Genomic DNA, 16,462 nt, shown 5'->3' with positions numbered 1-16,462 from the left:
CGGCCTATGTCATTATGGCATCGGCCTATCATCTGCTGGAGCGCGAGTCACCTCTGGACTCCAACGTCTGAAACCTGGCATCCGTCTTTGCTCCCCTGACCAATCCGTCCCTTTTCATTTTTCCACATTAATCTCCCAGCTTCCGTTTGTTCCTCGTCTGCTGACTGCCAGGAAGACGTAACTATCTCGTCGGAGCATCATGCCAGATGACTGCTCAGGGCTCGGCTTCTTTTCCTCAGACAGGAAGCCGGGGGACAGATTAGGCTAACCGCAATTACAGGGGAACAGTGGAGGGGAGGATTCTGTTCGTGTGCTGTGGACCTCGGCTAACCCCTCTGTGCACCTGTCCCTCCTGGGCTCATGTACTCCTCTCAATTAGTGAGCATCCTATATTGCACCTGAGCACCACTCACCAGTCTGTAAGCCCTTTCCCTCACAGTCGATGGCAAACATCCAACAGTAGAGCAAAGAAGGCCTTTTTATCTCTCAAAGCCTCTAGCTACGACTGCAAACAGATATCAAAAATAAATTCTCCGAAGGATTCTTGAAAAACACAAACTCTCAGCTTGCAGCTTTCTGTGAAGCTTGCGACAGGTGACAGAGTTGAAAGCTGTGAAGAAGATAAGGACGACTTCAATTCAGTGTGAAGTCAATCTTATTTTGAAAAAAAGTGATATTTTTGAACATCTGTCCTACAAATAATCCCTGTTGACCCTCAATCAGTGTATGACAATGGCATTTTCTGTGATACAAATGACAGGCTGACTGCTGAGCGTTAAGAACAGTAACAAATAAAAACGCTTAAGTAGCCTACCACCTTATGTGGGTCTCGAGGGACTGACTCTCTATCATGAAACACCACGAAGACCCCGTGAAATGGAAGAAAACACAAACTACAGATAACACAAGCGGAGCGTAAATCCACCACAGCAGGAAGCCAGAGGGGATTTATGGACAAGGGAGATGACTTGCAGTTACGCTATGGGGCATTTAAGTCCTTTTGTGCTCCCCATAAAAATAAAATACGACCCCCCCACCCAGTTTGTTTTGTGCTGAGTTTGTGTTTCTACTTCTTTTGTTGGAGGATTGATCTCAGAAGCATGTGGCCAGGGCTGTGAGCCACAGATACTGTACGCGCACACTGCTGTGTAAATATTAAATGATTTGCTCGTGTAGATGAATAACAAGTCAAACGTATAATTGTTCTCGAATACCTTATCCTATTCAGTTACCTTGAAAATAAATGATTTATTGAAGGAATATTCTGTAAGAAGAAAAGACCTCAACACATTTTCTACTCATGATTAACTGTTCAGTTTATATTAAAGTCCACAGTATACTACCTGGCGTCTTACCAAGCCTCAAAATACAAGATCACAGTGAAACGGGTTTTTACTGAACACCCATGGGGCTATTATAATGAGCAACAAAACGCGGCAGTTAAAAGTCTTTACATCACCATAAAACCGCAGGTGAAAGATAACTACTGAGCCAGAGAGCGTGGTAAAAAAGAGCATAAACAAGCCACAATGAACCTTCAAAAATATGGAGCATACAATTATGTGTAATAGAAGTCAATAGAATGAACAAGTGAGAGTAATAAGGGATCGTAAAACGGCTTTTGCATAATATTAGACACACAAAGACATTTTATTTAGAACATAAACAAACTCAACACAGGTTCAGGTGGATAGTTCCATAGCTGAGGATCCCAAGGTGTTGAGCTGAAGGTTAGAACGTGGAAATAGTCATTACAAAGTGAAGAGTGAGGTATGAGTCTGGACTTAAAGGGGACCTATCATGCAAAATGCACTTTTTGATGTCTTTTATACCTAAATATGTGTCCCCGGTGTGTCGGGGAACTCACGTAGCATTAGAAAATAAAACCCTCTCTCTTTTCCTCCGTACCCAAATCTCTAAAAACGGGGCTACAACGGAGCTGATCCAGATTTTTGTCTGATATGACGTAATATCTGAAATGTAGGCTGGCTTTACGCCCTATCAGAAATGTTGCTATCAGAAACAATGCCGACTGTTTTGGACGTAATATGGTCGGTGTTTACATTAGCATCGCTAACACTCAGAGCTAACCTGTACTGGAGAGCATGTGTGTGAAGAAGCAGGAAATAAAAAGGAACTCACCTTGTGGTATAACCGGCAAGAGAGAAAGCCTTTGAGCTCCAAACTGTTTCAGAGATAATCCTTGATAATCCATGATATGGCATTTCATCACGGCAGCATTTAGTTTAGACAGTAGCTGCCGGGTCCCGCATGAGCTCAGCCCCCTCCTTTTTTATTAATTAAATTTTTTTAAAGCTTTATAGCCCAAATCAGCACTTTTGAAACAGGAAGTGAAATAGCTTGAAGATGAGAAGACGTTTGGGCCAAGTACTGATCCCTGAGGAACACCACAAACAAATAGGGTTTGAAAGTGGGTTGATGGTCTGACTAACCACAACAGAAAGGTATGTATGGGGTTAAGTCAGTGATTTATTGTCAGAACCAAGCTCAGGTGTCAAACTCAAGGCCCGCTGACCAAATCCAGCCTGCCGTGTAACTTTATGTGGCCCGCAAGAGCTTGCAAAGTCTATCATTAAGTTATTATACGGTAATATGCTGCATTATAGAAGTTCATTGTCTATAAACGGATCATGTATCATCATTTGAGAGAGCATCCTCAAGGAGCCTAGATAATATCACATCTAGTATACATTCAAAAGGTCTCTCATTTGAGACACACATTTCATTCAACTGCAGGCATGGGTCTTCTATTCAATTTGTTTGATTCCGCCTAATTAATTAACTTTATAATGGAAAGTCATTATCAAGCATTAGCATATTACTTTTGTGACATATTGTGCATTTACGTTTTCAGTATGTGTCAAAACACAAAGATATTCCCTAACATTTTAATTAACGACAGATTTCCCTTGACGTGCTTTAAATATATGCTACATTCATTGGATTCAGTACTAGGGCTGGGAATATAGTCCACCAAAACGGAGCATTCCCAGCCGGCTCAGAAAACTGTGGAGCAGAATTCCTCTGAATAACGTGGCACGGAAAGCTGCTGAACAACAGGCGAGGATCAGCAGCAGGTCGAGACTGCTCGGCTACGCGCTGTTAGCACATACTGCCGACCTGTTATTATAGAGTCCTGGCTGTTCTCATCAGCATTCATTCCGGGGAGCACCTGCTGCTGAGGTGGATGCTCCGCCAGTTATTGGATTGCTAATCTCTTCCTGGGAGGCCTTTTCAGCCAGGCGGACAGACGAGGGTGGAAAAGGCAATAAGCCGTCTACGGGGAGCAGCTGGTGATAACTTGAGTGAGATGACAGCACTATGAAGAGGGCGGGGAGGATGGAGATGAGAAACGTACAGTATGTCCATACACACGGCTGAGGTGGGGGGGGGAGTGTGTGTCTGGCTTGCTAGGACACGCCTGCCTCCTGATTTCCTTCTCCTCAGGCACAGAGTTATTGCTTTTCCTGAGGAGCACTCCTGCTTTCTCCCTCAATAGATCATAGCGCTCGATAAAGTGATGGGGGGGTGATGGGGAAGGATGGGTGAATGTTGACCACTGCATGCTTCCTATACATGATCCCAAGCACCACCGATTGCTCTTCTAATGGTGATGAATACGCGGGAAATGGCGGACATACTTCCAGAGATGCCGTGATGGAAGGGAGCGATAACTCTAAATCATGGGAGGTGGACATTACACACCGTCCTCATGGAAACACTGAATTAGGAATCCAATACATGGAATGTGCTCACAGTTTTACCTGATGAGACAAAAAGTGGAGCAACAAACCTTGTAGATACTTTGTCTGTACCAAATGTTCATGCTGTAAATAGTAGATTCTGTCATCCTTTTTTAATTAAAACTGCAAGATGCTAACGGTTCACAAATGTGTGCCAAACTGTTATTAATTGACATTTAAAAGGACAGCCCTAGTCGCCACATCTTCATTTGATGATAGCAGCTAAGCGTTCCATCATCAGTGTTGAACAGAATGTTCGCTTGTTGCCATGAGACCCTTGTTATGTGTCCTATCTGGCAGTATGAAGCTGTGCGCATGGCTTTGAACCTGCAGCACTATTGTGGCATGTTTAGGCGTCACAGAACATCAAACACATCTCAATGCAGCTGGGAGTCAGAGCCGCCATCATACAGCAGCCCTATTACCCTCTGCTTCATTACACATGGGCTGTTTATATGTCAATGTGCAAAGGAGGACTGTCATGGCAGCAGCATATGGGTGATGGGCGTTCTCTTTGTTAAACGTGTCTATTTGTATGAGTTTTGTGTTCTCCATAACATGAGCACCCATCCCGGAGTTTCCCTTCGATATCATGGCCCCGCCCCTTTTTGGGTGAAATATCTAATGTCCTTTGACTGGTGGTAAATACAAAATCTGAGGACTTCGCCTGTCAGATAAGAAAATTAACAATAACAAGCTTTTTTTCTTTGAGGAGCCAATTACAACGGTTTACTTTGAGGATTTACGTTAACCTAATTGGCATCAGAATGTAGCTGAGATTAATTGTTGACCAGGCACTATTTTTTCCACTTCGCGCCGATTCTTTGCTTTCATCGGGAAGGGGGTGGAGCTGTCATTTCACCAGGAAGTGACTGAGCGCTGCTCTCATCTATAGAGCAAGGATGACACAGCAGCAATGCCATATTTAGGACACATAACTGACAACTGACAAATGACTTTTCCCAACAGAAAATAGTGCCGGAAAGTTCCCAAGGTGCAAACTATCTAACCAACGCTGCTTTCCCTCAGGCTGATAAGGATGCTGAAAGTGATGGATGGATGAAAAAATGGCCCAAATATCAAGATTACCCGCTGAGCACGCAACCTCATCCAATCACTCCATCTCCACAGGAAGAAAATGCCCTTATTTGTGTGTTTCTGCATAAATCAGGCTAATTAACGGATAGAGCATTTTCCATTCTGGCTTCTGCTCCACATCATTGTAATATGCTTGTTTTGTTGCCATCAGGTGCGATTATGATCTTCATTATCATCCCAGCACTTTCCTGGGGAACCTTCAGAATGAAACTGTGATTAAATCAGTGTTATTTGAAGATGAGTCCCCGACTAGATATGCATACAAATTAATGACGGCGGATGGAAATGCAACAGTCGTACCAGAGGCAACACAATAATCTTTCGCGAAACAGACTTGGGGGTGATATCATCAAATGCTAATATTTGAATTCTGTTCAAAACACACTGAGTAAACGCATGTGTGTAATGTGGACACACTGAATATTAATGGGCACTCTAGTGTAAGTAAAACCCAAAGCGCCTGGAGCTGATTAAATATGAAAAATCACCCAGAGAATGTAATCAACCTCATCTTGAAAAATGCATGGGTTCACATATTAGAGGACAGAGTGTGCACATCAGCCTGGCGCTGGTACATTCTTCTGTGAAGGCAACGAGAAACGACATTCCTGAGGTAATCTACGCACATGAAAGCTTCTTTAGAGCCCGAGCCATTTATCATTTTCTCATCATAGCGTTCGTGCTGCAAAGCATGTTTGAAGTCACCACGCAGAGGCTAATGGGGTGCAACGTAACGCTATTCAAATCAATACACACCAGGCTTTTTCAGAGAAAGATAAATGTGCATTGCTCGCCTACAAAAAAAAAAAGAACCCTGAGAATAAACACGCTCCAGAGAAAAGATGATTCTAAGAAAAGCTCATGTGGGTTTTTCGCGTGTATCGTCATGGCTTCTTGGGGAGGAATTTGTTTATTTTGACGCCGCTGTGAGAGCACAGGCAAACTGTTTTGTTGGTAGTATCTAACAAGTGCATGATGGCCGCTTTACTCACACTCTGACCTAGAGCTGGTGACGTATGGAATGCTGAATATAGACCTTCTCCCGTTATCATTCGGGAAGTTTGACTTAGCATTATGTGACCTTTTGAAGCTTCCTCACAGCTGTTCCCGAGCGAGGAGAAGGGAATCCATGAGAGGAAAGTCTTTGTGAACACATTGCACACCTCACAGATACACTCCTGGCTCTGTGGAAATGCATTCAGAGCTTATAGGGGTCGCTAAATGAAACATATCATTTCCTCTACTGCCAACATTTACAATACTTCCATCCAAACTATTTCACCAAGGTAAATACCTGGATGTATTAAGCTCCATATCCAGCACATCCCTCATCCTATCTGCCATTCACAACCTTTCTTTGGGCTTGTTTTACTGTAAAGGCGGATATCGTAGAGCGAGCATCAAAAATAATTGGCAGATTAAATAAGGCAATTTGCAGCCGTACGGAAAATGTGACCATGCAGAAATAATATAATACCCAATGACTTGTTGGCTTCCTTTCCAAGTTATTCTAACTTTTCAGGAAGTTATTCATCCTTTTTTGCAATCAATATTGAGAGCTGAAGAAAAAAAATCTTTAGAGTGAGAAGTGGCTTTGAAGCAGCTGAATATTGACTAAACTAACTTCTAGGACATGTTCCATTCAAGTGAAGCACTGCTCTGAGTTTCAAAACGCTCCATGAAAGCAAAGTGTCATTTCAACTTGAGGAATAGTAGAGCAGAATAAAAGCAGCTGTGACAATGTATGAGTACAGTCACCTGGGGCATATGAGATCAAGATCACCTCTCAACAGTTTGATAGCAACCACCTGCTTTTCCTCTGCAGGCAGTTAACAAGACCAACTGGGATCAGGTGGAGCGAGATCCTCAGTAAACCTGCCAAATCATCCATTTGGAGGAAAGAAGTTTGAGAGAAGAATGTCAAATCTACACCCAGGCCTCCGAGGATAATGTTTAAACACAAGTGCACCAACCATACCTGATCACTGCGTGTAGTTTGTGTGAGATGAATGATGTTCTGTACGATGCCTGTGCACATATAATAGTGCTATAATGAGGCCTAGGAGTCAAACACACGACTAATCAAGTGGGTTAGTGGGGTCCGCTGAGAGACGTGCGCTCGCTGGATGCTGATTGGAATGAAGCGCGCACACGGAAAGATATTAATATCACCTACTGAATTACACCCAGAGCAGTACACACTGTTACACGCCGCAGCAGCGTCTGAGGAGTGAATATCTTCCCGTGTGGCGACTGAGCTCCGCGTTTCATTCGTTTAGCCGAAGAAGTGAAACCAACGTGACGTTAACTCCTCTTCCTGGGCCCCCGCTGGGTATGAATGTGTGGATGGAGGAATGTTGGCCGTCCATGAAAGGATCTAAGTGAGGAGGGGGGGGGGAAATCATACTTGGAAATAATAAAACAAGGTTGCTTCGGGAGGTTCCTGATGGGGTTCTCTAGATGATAGGAAAGGAGCTTCGATGCTTCCTTGGTGTCTCCTTTGTCTCTACGCAACACGAGCCAAACAACCAACCAGGACTTACAAACGCAGATCATGTGACAGTGTTCATGAGTTTCTCAACACCTAGTTGTCTTTTTTTTAAGCCCTGACAAATCCTCCTTCCTATCTTTTCTTCATCCCATGTTTTTGCAGCAGAGCCTGGCGTGTGGAAATGGGAAGGCAACAGCAGCCAACTCCACAGCTGGTGGAGATAACAGGGAGCGGCTCTGCGATACTACTACAGTCAGAACAAGTACTCTTACAGATGTGCACACAGGGAATTCAAATGCAATTCAGCACGTAACCAAGACAACAACATCGTGAACAGCTACTCGACTTGTGAATGTCGGAAGCGTCTAATTGAAGCTCCTAAACGCCATCACGCCAAACATTAGCTGCCTTTAGCTTAGCGGTCGGGACGTCATAAAGTGGTGTCAACGTGTGGAGAGTATCCTGCGTGTGTTCGTCGAAGAGCTTGTTTATTGCAACATTCCAGAATCGAAGGGAAACATCCCATTGCTTTTTGCGACGCTAACGTCGGTTAGCCTACATAAACACGCTGCACCAGTCCATTACCTGGCAGCAGAAGTAAGTAGCACACCTCATCAAACTAAAAGGCACCAGCTAAGAGGACAGGGCTGTCATTTTGGGTCAGTCTCATAACATCCTGCTGTTTTTTGTTTTCAGTAAAACAAGAGAAGACCATCGGAGCATTTTCAGATAATTACACTTTGTCATTTTCGTAAACAAAAGCAGGAAAATGGATGGCAGAGCGCAGTCCGTCTTGCTTTTACTGTCGTAAATATAGCCGGATAGAGAGGCAGACAAGCAGGCTATTTATTGTGTTGTGCCATTCGTTGAAAGGATCACAGTATGCTGCAGCTGCTGGATTTCAATCTATCATCTGTGCCTCACTCGCGTGGTTCAGCTCTGGCCAACAAGATTACAAAATGATCACATGAAGTTTGTACTGCAGTCACACGCTTGATGACAACTAGCTGGGCTCCACAGATGAAGCTCCGTCTGAAGCCGCTCCACAGAGAGAGGGAGCCAGCCTGGAGCAACAGAAGAGGTCAAAGCACATCGACGTGAACCCAGTGAACACCCTGGGAGAAGCAGAGAGGAATCCTGCAGCCACAGCAGCACAACGCTCAAGACCTTAGAAAAGTGACAGCCTCCTCCTATCAGTGATTAGTGTAGCCAGGCACTCGTAAAGTCGAATGCACGGTCAATTACGAGCTGTTGCACGGAAACTATTCATTCTGCATGAAAACAGGCAATCGGGCAGTGCTCTCTTCCTTTGGATTGCTTCCCCGCGTTGCGATTACATTCAACAATTTGGTCATTAATTATTCACGGAGAGAAGGCCAAGTGAACATATGAGAGTTTACTGAGCCCCTGAGGGAGAGGGTGTTCTGGTTTGACCCGTTTCAGGAAGAGGTCAACGCTTCCATTGCAAGGATCATGCCAGAGGGACATTGTGTCCAGAACAAACTGTAACTACTATTATTATAATCAGTCAATCAATATAAAGATAATTGGCAAATCGTTTATTTCCAAAGCAAAAATGTTGTTCTCTTTCATCGGCTTCATATCAAATGTATTCTCTTAGGTTTTAGACAGAACTCTGATTTAAAAGCCAATTTAAAGATGGAATGGAAGCAGGGCTGTTTAGTTGGGTGCTGAATGTGCCATTTCATTCATAATATAATAATGAGATTTCTGTATAAATATCAGTCTAAAAGTTAGCCTGAATATATTGGATTTGATCTGCTCAGCTTCAGCACCACGGACAGTTACCCACATGCACAAAACAAAAACCGCTGTCCATGGTGCTGAAACAACAGCTCAGCAATTGTCACGCTTCTCCGCCAATAGCCGTTTTTCTAAAGATACAAAACAAAGATTCGGCAATCTGACAACATTTGGAAAGTCTTTGTAGCCGCTTGCAACCCTAGCACCGAGCAAAATCACAAACTCATCTTACTTCTACACCAATAGAATCACAGAATGATGTACTTCCTTAGAAAGTTGAGTCTGACAGTGTTTTAGAAAGTGCCTGATGACCTCTAATGCTACTGTTAGCAGCTCAGTGTGCTCTTAAGCTGCTTAAGATAACATTAGTGTCAGCCGTACAGACTTACAGGATGAGCTTCTTCACAGCTCTGGATCCCACACTCATTAAATCTATCCGTACTGAACCCTAAAGCTTGTTGAATGCTGATCTGGTTGACATGTTGATATGAATCAAACCGTGAGGTGATCAGTCACCACTCTGTTGAACCCTGTTGAACTACAAACACATGTTTAGTTTCATTCAAGCTAAGAAGAAGAAGAAGAAGCTAGCTATATGTTTCCTTAGTGAGATAACATGTTGGACAGAGGATTATGAGCCTCGGAGCTTAACAGAAGTCCAGGTGCCAAACGTGAAACCCTCTGTCGGGACCTGTCTCCGGCCAAGAGTAAATGAACAGACACTGGCGTGCACAGCGCTCATTAAGTGGACATCATCCAACAGATTATTTTCTTGTTGCTTTTCCAACATGCAGAATTGGGTTGGCAGGGTGAATTGTTATTGTGACTTCACAGCCGGTGAAATACACATCCGCCATCTCAAAGTTTCTCCAGTTTAAAACAATGTTAATTATGAAAGTTATAATCAGAAAAAAGCCTCTTGAAGTTTCAACGCTGCACTGTTTGGAATAGAAACGTTAGGAGAAGTTAGGTTATACAGACTCACGTGTATCTCGATGTTGGACACCTTTGGAGAACCTGCATCTACCGGACCATCTAGGAGAGGTCAAATTCATTGTATAGCATCTGATAGGTACATTAAAGTTTATGGTGCCATAACTTAGAAGCATTATTAGTTTTATCAGACTATGTTATGACTAACAGGGATCACACTATCTAATGGACTAAATACACTGAAGTACAAAGGGTCAGACACCGCCCTCAGCGCACACATTTACCAGCTGGAGGTCAGATTGCACCCCCCACTTAGACCACTCCACACCAGGGGTACGACTAACAGCTTTAACACCGGCCATATGAGCCGTACTAACCAGAGACACTATCATGGCTAGTTTTAACCACACAGGTGTGAAATACGTACAAATAGATATTTCCCTCAGCAAGCATACTGCCATTGTGTCACTTAAGTGTAATGCAACCAGTATTCAAATGCTGGCGTGTACTCAAGAGAATTCAGCCTTGAATATGGAAGTCGCCATCCATCGACACACAAAAAGTAGTTATTTTGTTTACTTTCACCTATTTCTGATATTTCCCACGACGGCAGAGCCTGATGTCAATAGCATGTGGCCAGGTGGGTATGCTGTGTGCTACTCCACAATCAGATATCTATGATTGAGGCCATGCCACTTGCTCAGCGGAGAAATTGGAGTCTCTTCCTATTTTATGATGGATTCCTCCTGAAGGAAGGTGATGCAAAAAAGACTTGGAGTGGCTGACACTAATTCCTGATGACGAATGGCAGCGCTAATGAAAAGAAATGGTGTAGACGGAGGGAACAAAAGCTCAATCCAACACAAACTAAAAGGTCTTAATAAAGCAGCAGTTTCCAAATGAGATTCTGACTAAACAGCGAATGCTCCCCGCGGGCACCAGAATGCCACAGCTCACCGTAACAAACAAACCCAACATGTTCCTTTTAAATTGTGTTGACAAGGAGAGCATTGCAATTTGGAATGAGTCAATAAGCTGGTTTGTAATACACTTTTTTCCATTTTACAAACGTCATTCATCACTGTCACACAGTCTTTATCTCATCTCGGAGCGCCATACATCGAGTTCCTCTCACTTCCAGGACAGGAATGCTGTGATGAACAGATTCTGGTCACGCCTGAGGGCTCCTCCACCATCATTTCAGCCAAAAAGAATCTTCTATTTTCTATCCGGCACCACAAGTGAGAATGGCATTCATTTATCTAACGTGGAACATTTGGAAAAATCTATCCCATGTGTCACGGTCCCCCGATAACTGTGACAGGAAGGATGCCTTCACATATTGACGCCCCACACGGGGTCAAATGAGTTCAAAGCAGCCCGTTAGGTGCACGCCCGGGGGCTTGCTTCCTCTCACGGGATGTCAATAAGCTGCAGTTCACAACACAATACTCGCAAACAGCCGATTTATTAATACAAGGAGTGTGATAAGTGTTTCAGTGATTGACGACTTCGATTGCTCCAACAAAAACAGTGAGAGTCATTGATTTTAGGAGGCGCCAAAGGGGGCTCTTATTGGACCACAATCGTTATCCTTGTTTTAAAGACACAGCCGTGGCGTGATGGGGAACTGATCAGCTGATCAAACCTTGATTCTGGAAAAGCTACTGAATCATGAGCTTTAGTAAAAACAAATGACTTCTATCCAGATTCGGCTGTATCAAACACATTAAGGTTTTAAGCTAAGAATACAAGCAACCTTCACTTCACCAAACTAGACCTCCAAACTATATGTGCTGTCACAGCAGATGAATGACTCTGGGACATTTCTGAGATTAAATGGACATTTTTTTCTTCCCCCACAATATCAGTATCTGGTCATGCGCCAGCACACGGGCTTAAATGAGAGAATTTGGCAGGGCTGCAGGAATTAACGACCCTTGGCGGCGGTGTAAGGTTGAAAGCCATGGTGCTCACAAAAGAGCCTGCAATTACTCCCGGACAAGAAAGAGTGCGAAGGGGTATTGATGTGATGATCACGTCAGGGAGCAGTGTGATTCCAATAAGACGATCAGATCTGGAGAAAGGAGAGATCTGTGGCATTCAGGTCTCAAGCTAACTGTCAAAACAAATCTTAAGGAATGGATTTTTTTCCGAGGCTTAGGTACTGTTCTCGCTGTGAATTGTTGTCATGACCCCCGACTGCAATGTAAAATCCCATTGAGCAGCCTGCCACAGAGGGTTAGTCTGTATCCCACTCTCCATTTGTACGGCCCCTTTCACAGAGCAGCAGAATGTGATGGAGTGATAAAACTCAGCATGGTGACACGCAGCCCTTTATGCAATGAAACTGATGGATTTGACTGGCTCGTGTTAAGTGACATGGATTAGCAGCCAGATAAATCATCATACTTAATATTAGGCTATAAAGTGCACAGCATTATGACATGCACAATGCTCTCATGTACTTATCTGGCTCAGCCTCTTGTTATCGCACACACACAGATATGTGCCAATAAATGGAGCCAACTTTGGATTTAAATGATGGCATGCACTAGAAAACGCAGATTAAGTCTAGGATTCCAGGCTGTTGAGCAGTGTCACCTCACACTGCAGGTAGCAGCTCCACACAACGCTCGAGTCCAAAATTGTAAAGTTAACCTTCAAAAGCTAATTAAAAACATAACTGCTAGCACAGGCACTTCTGTCAAAGCTTTTTTAAACAAGCCACAGTAACGGTGAGGACACATTAACAGGGGGGAAGAGAGCATTCATAAAACAAAACAGCACACTTGAGCTAATTTCACTTCTGAAAACAGCATCCGTCAAGTTGCGCGAGAGCGACTGGCGCGTGCCTAGTGCCCTCCAAATAACGTTAACGCCACATTTTTCTGCATTTATCGACACTTACCGGCGCTGTTCTCCGTGTCCCGTGGTTCCAACTTGTCCCAGCTGCGGGGAAAAGGTCCGCTCCGTACCGTGCCGATCCCTCCTCTGCTCAGTGTGTCTGCGGCCGGCGGGAGGAGAGCAGCCGTCCAATCAGCGGCCGCCTGATTGGGAGGGACGGCAGCCAATCAGAGCCGGCCGGGAGAGAGAGGACCATGATGCTTCTTTGTTTAACCGAGATTGACTTTCAGGCAACGGAGCGACCGCTCGTCATGCCTGGATGACCTGATGGCATCTGGGCGAAAATAAATCCACGGCTCGGTGAAATTGCAGCAGGGGGATGCAGGGGAGCTGGATGATTGATTTGACTGGTTTCTAGCTCGGAACATCCTTACCTGATTGAACATTATTTAAAAGGAAGGTTCACTTTGTTAAAGCTCATCTCATGTTACGGTTTATAAATTATTGATCATTCATTTATCTTTTTGTATTTTTTTATAATTGAATGCCTTTATTAGAGAAATGCCCCAGCTGTTCATTTGGAAATAGCAAGACATATCATGTTAAGCTATATTATGTATTATTCCCTAGCATTGAAATGTTATCAATGATTGCATCGTGTTCCTGGAATGCTACATTTGAGCTAAGATATTTCTGAACACTGGACCATATGAGGCTACTTTGCAGAAGTTTAAGGTGATATATTATGCAAAAGGCACTAATTATGGAGAATAACATGCTACTTGTTCTGTTGTTGGCTGCAAGATCCAATAGAAATCTTTATGCAGTCCAATCTTCTGAGGCTGTGAAGACCCAGTGGATTCGCTTTATTTCTGACTGAAATGTACAGCAACTCCATTTCAATAAGGGTCAGCACACAGACAGATTCACTTCCAAACTGAAGCTCAAGGATGGATCGATCGGACTGTCTGTGACCCAACTTCAACCCCTGGCGTCTTACCAGAAATAATTACATGACTGCTGTCTCACATCTTTTATTTTTGATATAGTTCTTTCCACCCCCACATCCTGTTAGTCAGTGTAAGCATATATACTGCATACATTCCTATTATCCGTACACAAAATGATATATTATTCATCGGGCTCTGGAGGTCATTCGTCGTACACAACATGTTAAAGGGACTTAGTTATAGTAGCGGAATGTATCTAACGCAAAATTAGGAAACCCTGTAAACCCGGTTCTCCTCAATGTTATATTAGATTTAATCTGGACTCTTAGCTGATGCGCAGTTTTTGGATTATAAGCAACTGTACTGCACCTACATCCGGTTCCAGTGGTTCCCTGTACACCACGATGACATCAGAGCATTGATATATAAAGAAATTGAACATTGGTATCGTGGACAGTTGTATTATCGTCTCCTCTCCTATCTGATTGTAAGGGCATTCATCTGGGTTTATAATTGTTTGGTAGAGGAATAAAACGATAAAAAAAAATGTACAAAACTGCATCTGCTTTGGATCGTCAATGAAAACAAATAACCCAATTAAAAAGATGCCAAATAGCATCTGGGGAAAGGATGCTGAATTATTGAACCGGTAACAGTGCTTCCCCAAGTTAAAGGAGCCGTCAGCACAATGCAGCGTGACCCGCGCTGAATTCACTTTTCTGACATTAAAGTCGTTTTTTTTTCTGCTGGTGTAATTAACATTGCAGTATATTGTGTTTGCAGCCAATTACCCCATGTGTTCAGGCTGTAACCGGAGGGGGGGGGGGGAAACATCTGTCAGAGGTGACAAAAGCCACCTAATAGAAAAATCTGTAACTCCAACAACAGGCCTGCTCTATCAGTGGAAATCAATACGCCTTTCGCCGTAGGTAGGCCATACATCAAAGCAGCAAGCCACACAGAGAGGAAACAGCTAAGTACCACTCACTGATGAAAAACTCATTTGTATCATTGAGTTCATGAAGCTTTATTTCAACCACAAGATAGAAATGAAAAAAAAGGATGAAAAGTCTTTATCCTGAAAAGCATTCATTCGGAGAAAAATTATTAACGCACATATTGAAAATCAGTCAAGAAAAATATACTAAGTAACCATTTCTCTGCACACCAGGTGCAATCAAAGCTAAGTAAAGATCAAAGATATTAAAACTCAGTACAAAAACACAATCAGAGCAGTTCATCTCTCCATGGACATAAGTGAAATGACATGTGGCTGCCTGATAATTAGATGAAAAGTTTAAGAGTTGTCGCTGTCGTCGTCGTCGTAGAATCGGTTCCTCTTGATGCGCTCCTCCACCGTCAGCCCGTCGTCGTCTTCGCCCCACAGAGGAGCCTCATCCTCCCGCCCCGTTTTATCTTCTTTTACCTCCATCCCGAAATCCAAAAGGTCATCGAGCGCAGACGCCCGATGCGTCCCGGCGGCAGATTGACCGCCTCTGAAATCAGATAGCAGGTCAGAGCTGCTGCTGCTCAGCCCGGCGAAGATGTCCTCCAGGAAGCTTGATGTGCTAATCTGCAGCTCCGTGGCCTCGTTTTGGAGCGTTCCCTCGCCTGTGAAGAAATGCGTGTCAGAAGAGCGCTCTGTGGCTTCAGTACATTTGGCACCGGCTGGCACAAAAGCATCCTCGCTCTGTGCCAACTGCAGCACTTCGCTTGGCATCCATTTCATTTCTTCATCTGTTTGGAAGAAATCTGTTGAAAAGAGATTCTTCCCTTCCTCGTGCTCACTAAGCCCTTCAAACAGGTTTCCTTGCTCCAGGCCGCAATTATTGTTGGAGTTAGCATTCAACACCTGTCTTGCCTCCTCATCTATTAAGGTGACCTTTACCGCCTCCCCATTGTTCAAACCGCCATTACTTCCTTTATCTATCTCCGCCTGACTTTCCTCCCCACCTGCTGCACTTTCTTTCTGCCTATCGTGTCCGTTTACTTTCACTTCCTCCACCACAGCTCCACCACCATTCCCTGCGCTCTCTTTCTTCTCTTCCACTCCAGGGTGCACTTCAGACTCCATTTCAGAACGCTCTTGTACCTCCGAGCCGCTGTTTGACTCTTTCCTTTCTCGAGGGTGAGAAACATTTGCCGGTTTCTCTCCAACTGCTGCGGGGGAGGGGGAGGGGGAGGCTTCTGACTGTGCTGGAGTCTCTTCAGGCTTTTTCACATTCTCTGTTGCTCTCTTGTCTTTTTCCTGGGGTCCATTTTGTGCTTCAGCTGCGGAGACATCGCTCTCCTTTAATGAAGGCCTGAGCGGCTGATTGAGGAGTTCATTTTCCTGAGCGGAGCCCTCCTTAGGGGGCCATGACGGCTTAACCAGCTTCAACTCCTCCTCTATAGTGAAGGATTTCTTGCTGTGATCAGATTGAGGAGGCCACACTACAGACATCTTAGTGGTGAGCTTTTTGTTTTCATCTTCTGATTTTCTCGTTTCCTCATCCTCAGTAACTAGCGGGGTCTGAGCAGCGGGAGATTTGGAATCTGTGATTTTCTTTTCGGGTGGTGGAGATCTCACGCTTGTCTTTTCGGGTGATGGTGATCTCACGCTTGTCTTTTCGGGT

The 16,462-nt window shown here is 44.1% G+C and overlaps 1 protein-coding gene across 2 annotated transcripts in view; it reads right to left on the bottom strand.

Annotated features, from left to right (window-relative positions):
* The window catches only part of LOC117546728 (beta-1,3-galactosyltransferase 1-like), a 73,195-nt gene extending 60,137 nt beyond the window's left edge, over nucleotides 1-13,058 (bottom strand). The window contains exon 1 of one of the 2 annotated variants that reach the window (XM_034217075.1): nucleotides 12,962-13,058. The gene's annotated coding sequence lies outside the window, so the exon portion shown is untranslated. The remainder of the gene's footprint in view (nucleotides 1-12,961) is intronic. The other variant, XM_034217076.1, reaches the window with a different exon arrangement.
* Between the last annotated feature and the right edge of the window lie 3,404 nt (nucleotides 13,059-16,462).

This window comes from Gymnodraco acuticeps, unplaced genomic scaffold, assembly GCF_902827175.1.
Source record: "Gymnodraco acuticeps unplaced genomic scaffold, fGymAcu1.1, whole genome shotgun sequence".
Classification (NCBI taxonomy): Eukaryota; Metazoa; Chordata; class Actinopteri; order Perciformes; family Bathydraconidae; genus Gymnodraco; species Gymnodraco acuticeps.
The sequence above is the reverse complement of the archived record's forward strand: the minus strand, read 5'-3'. Positions and strand labels throughout refer to the sequence as shown.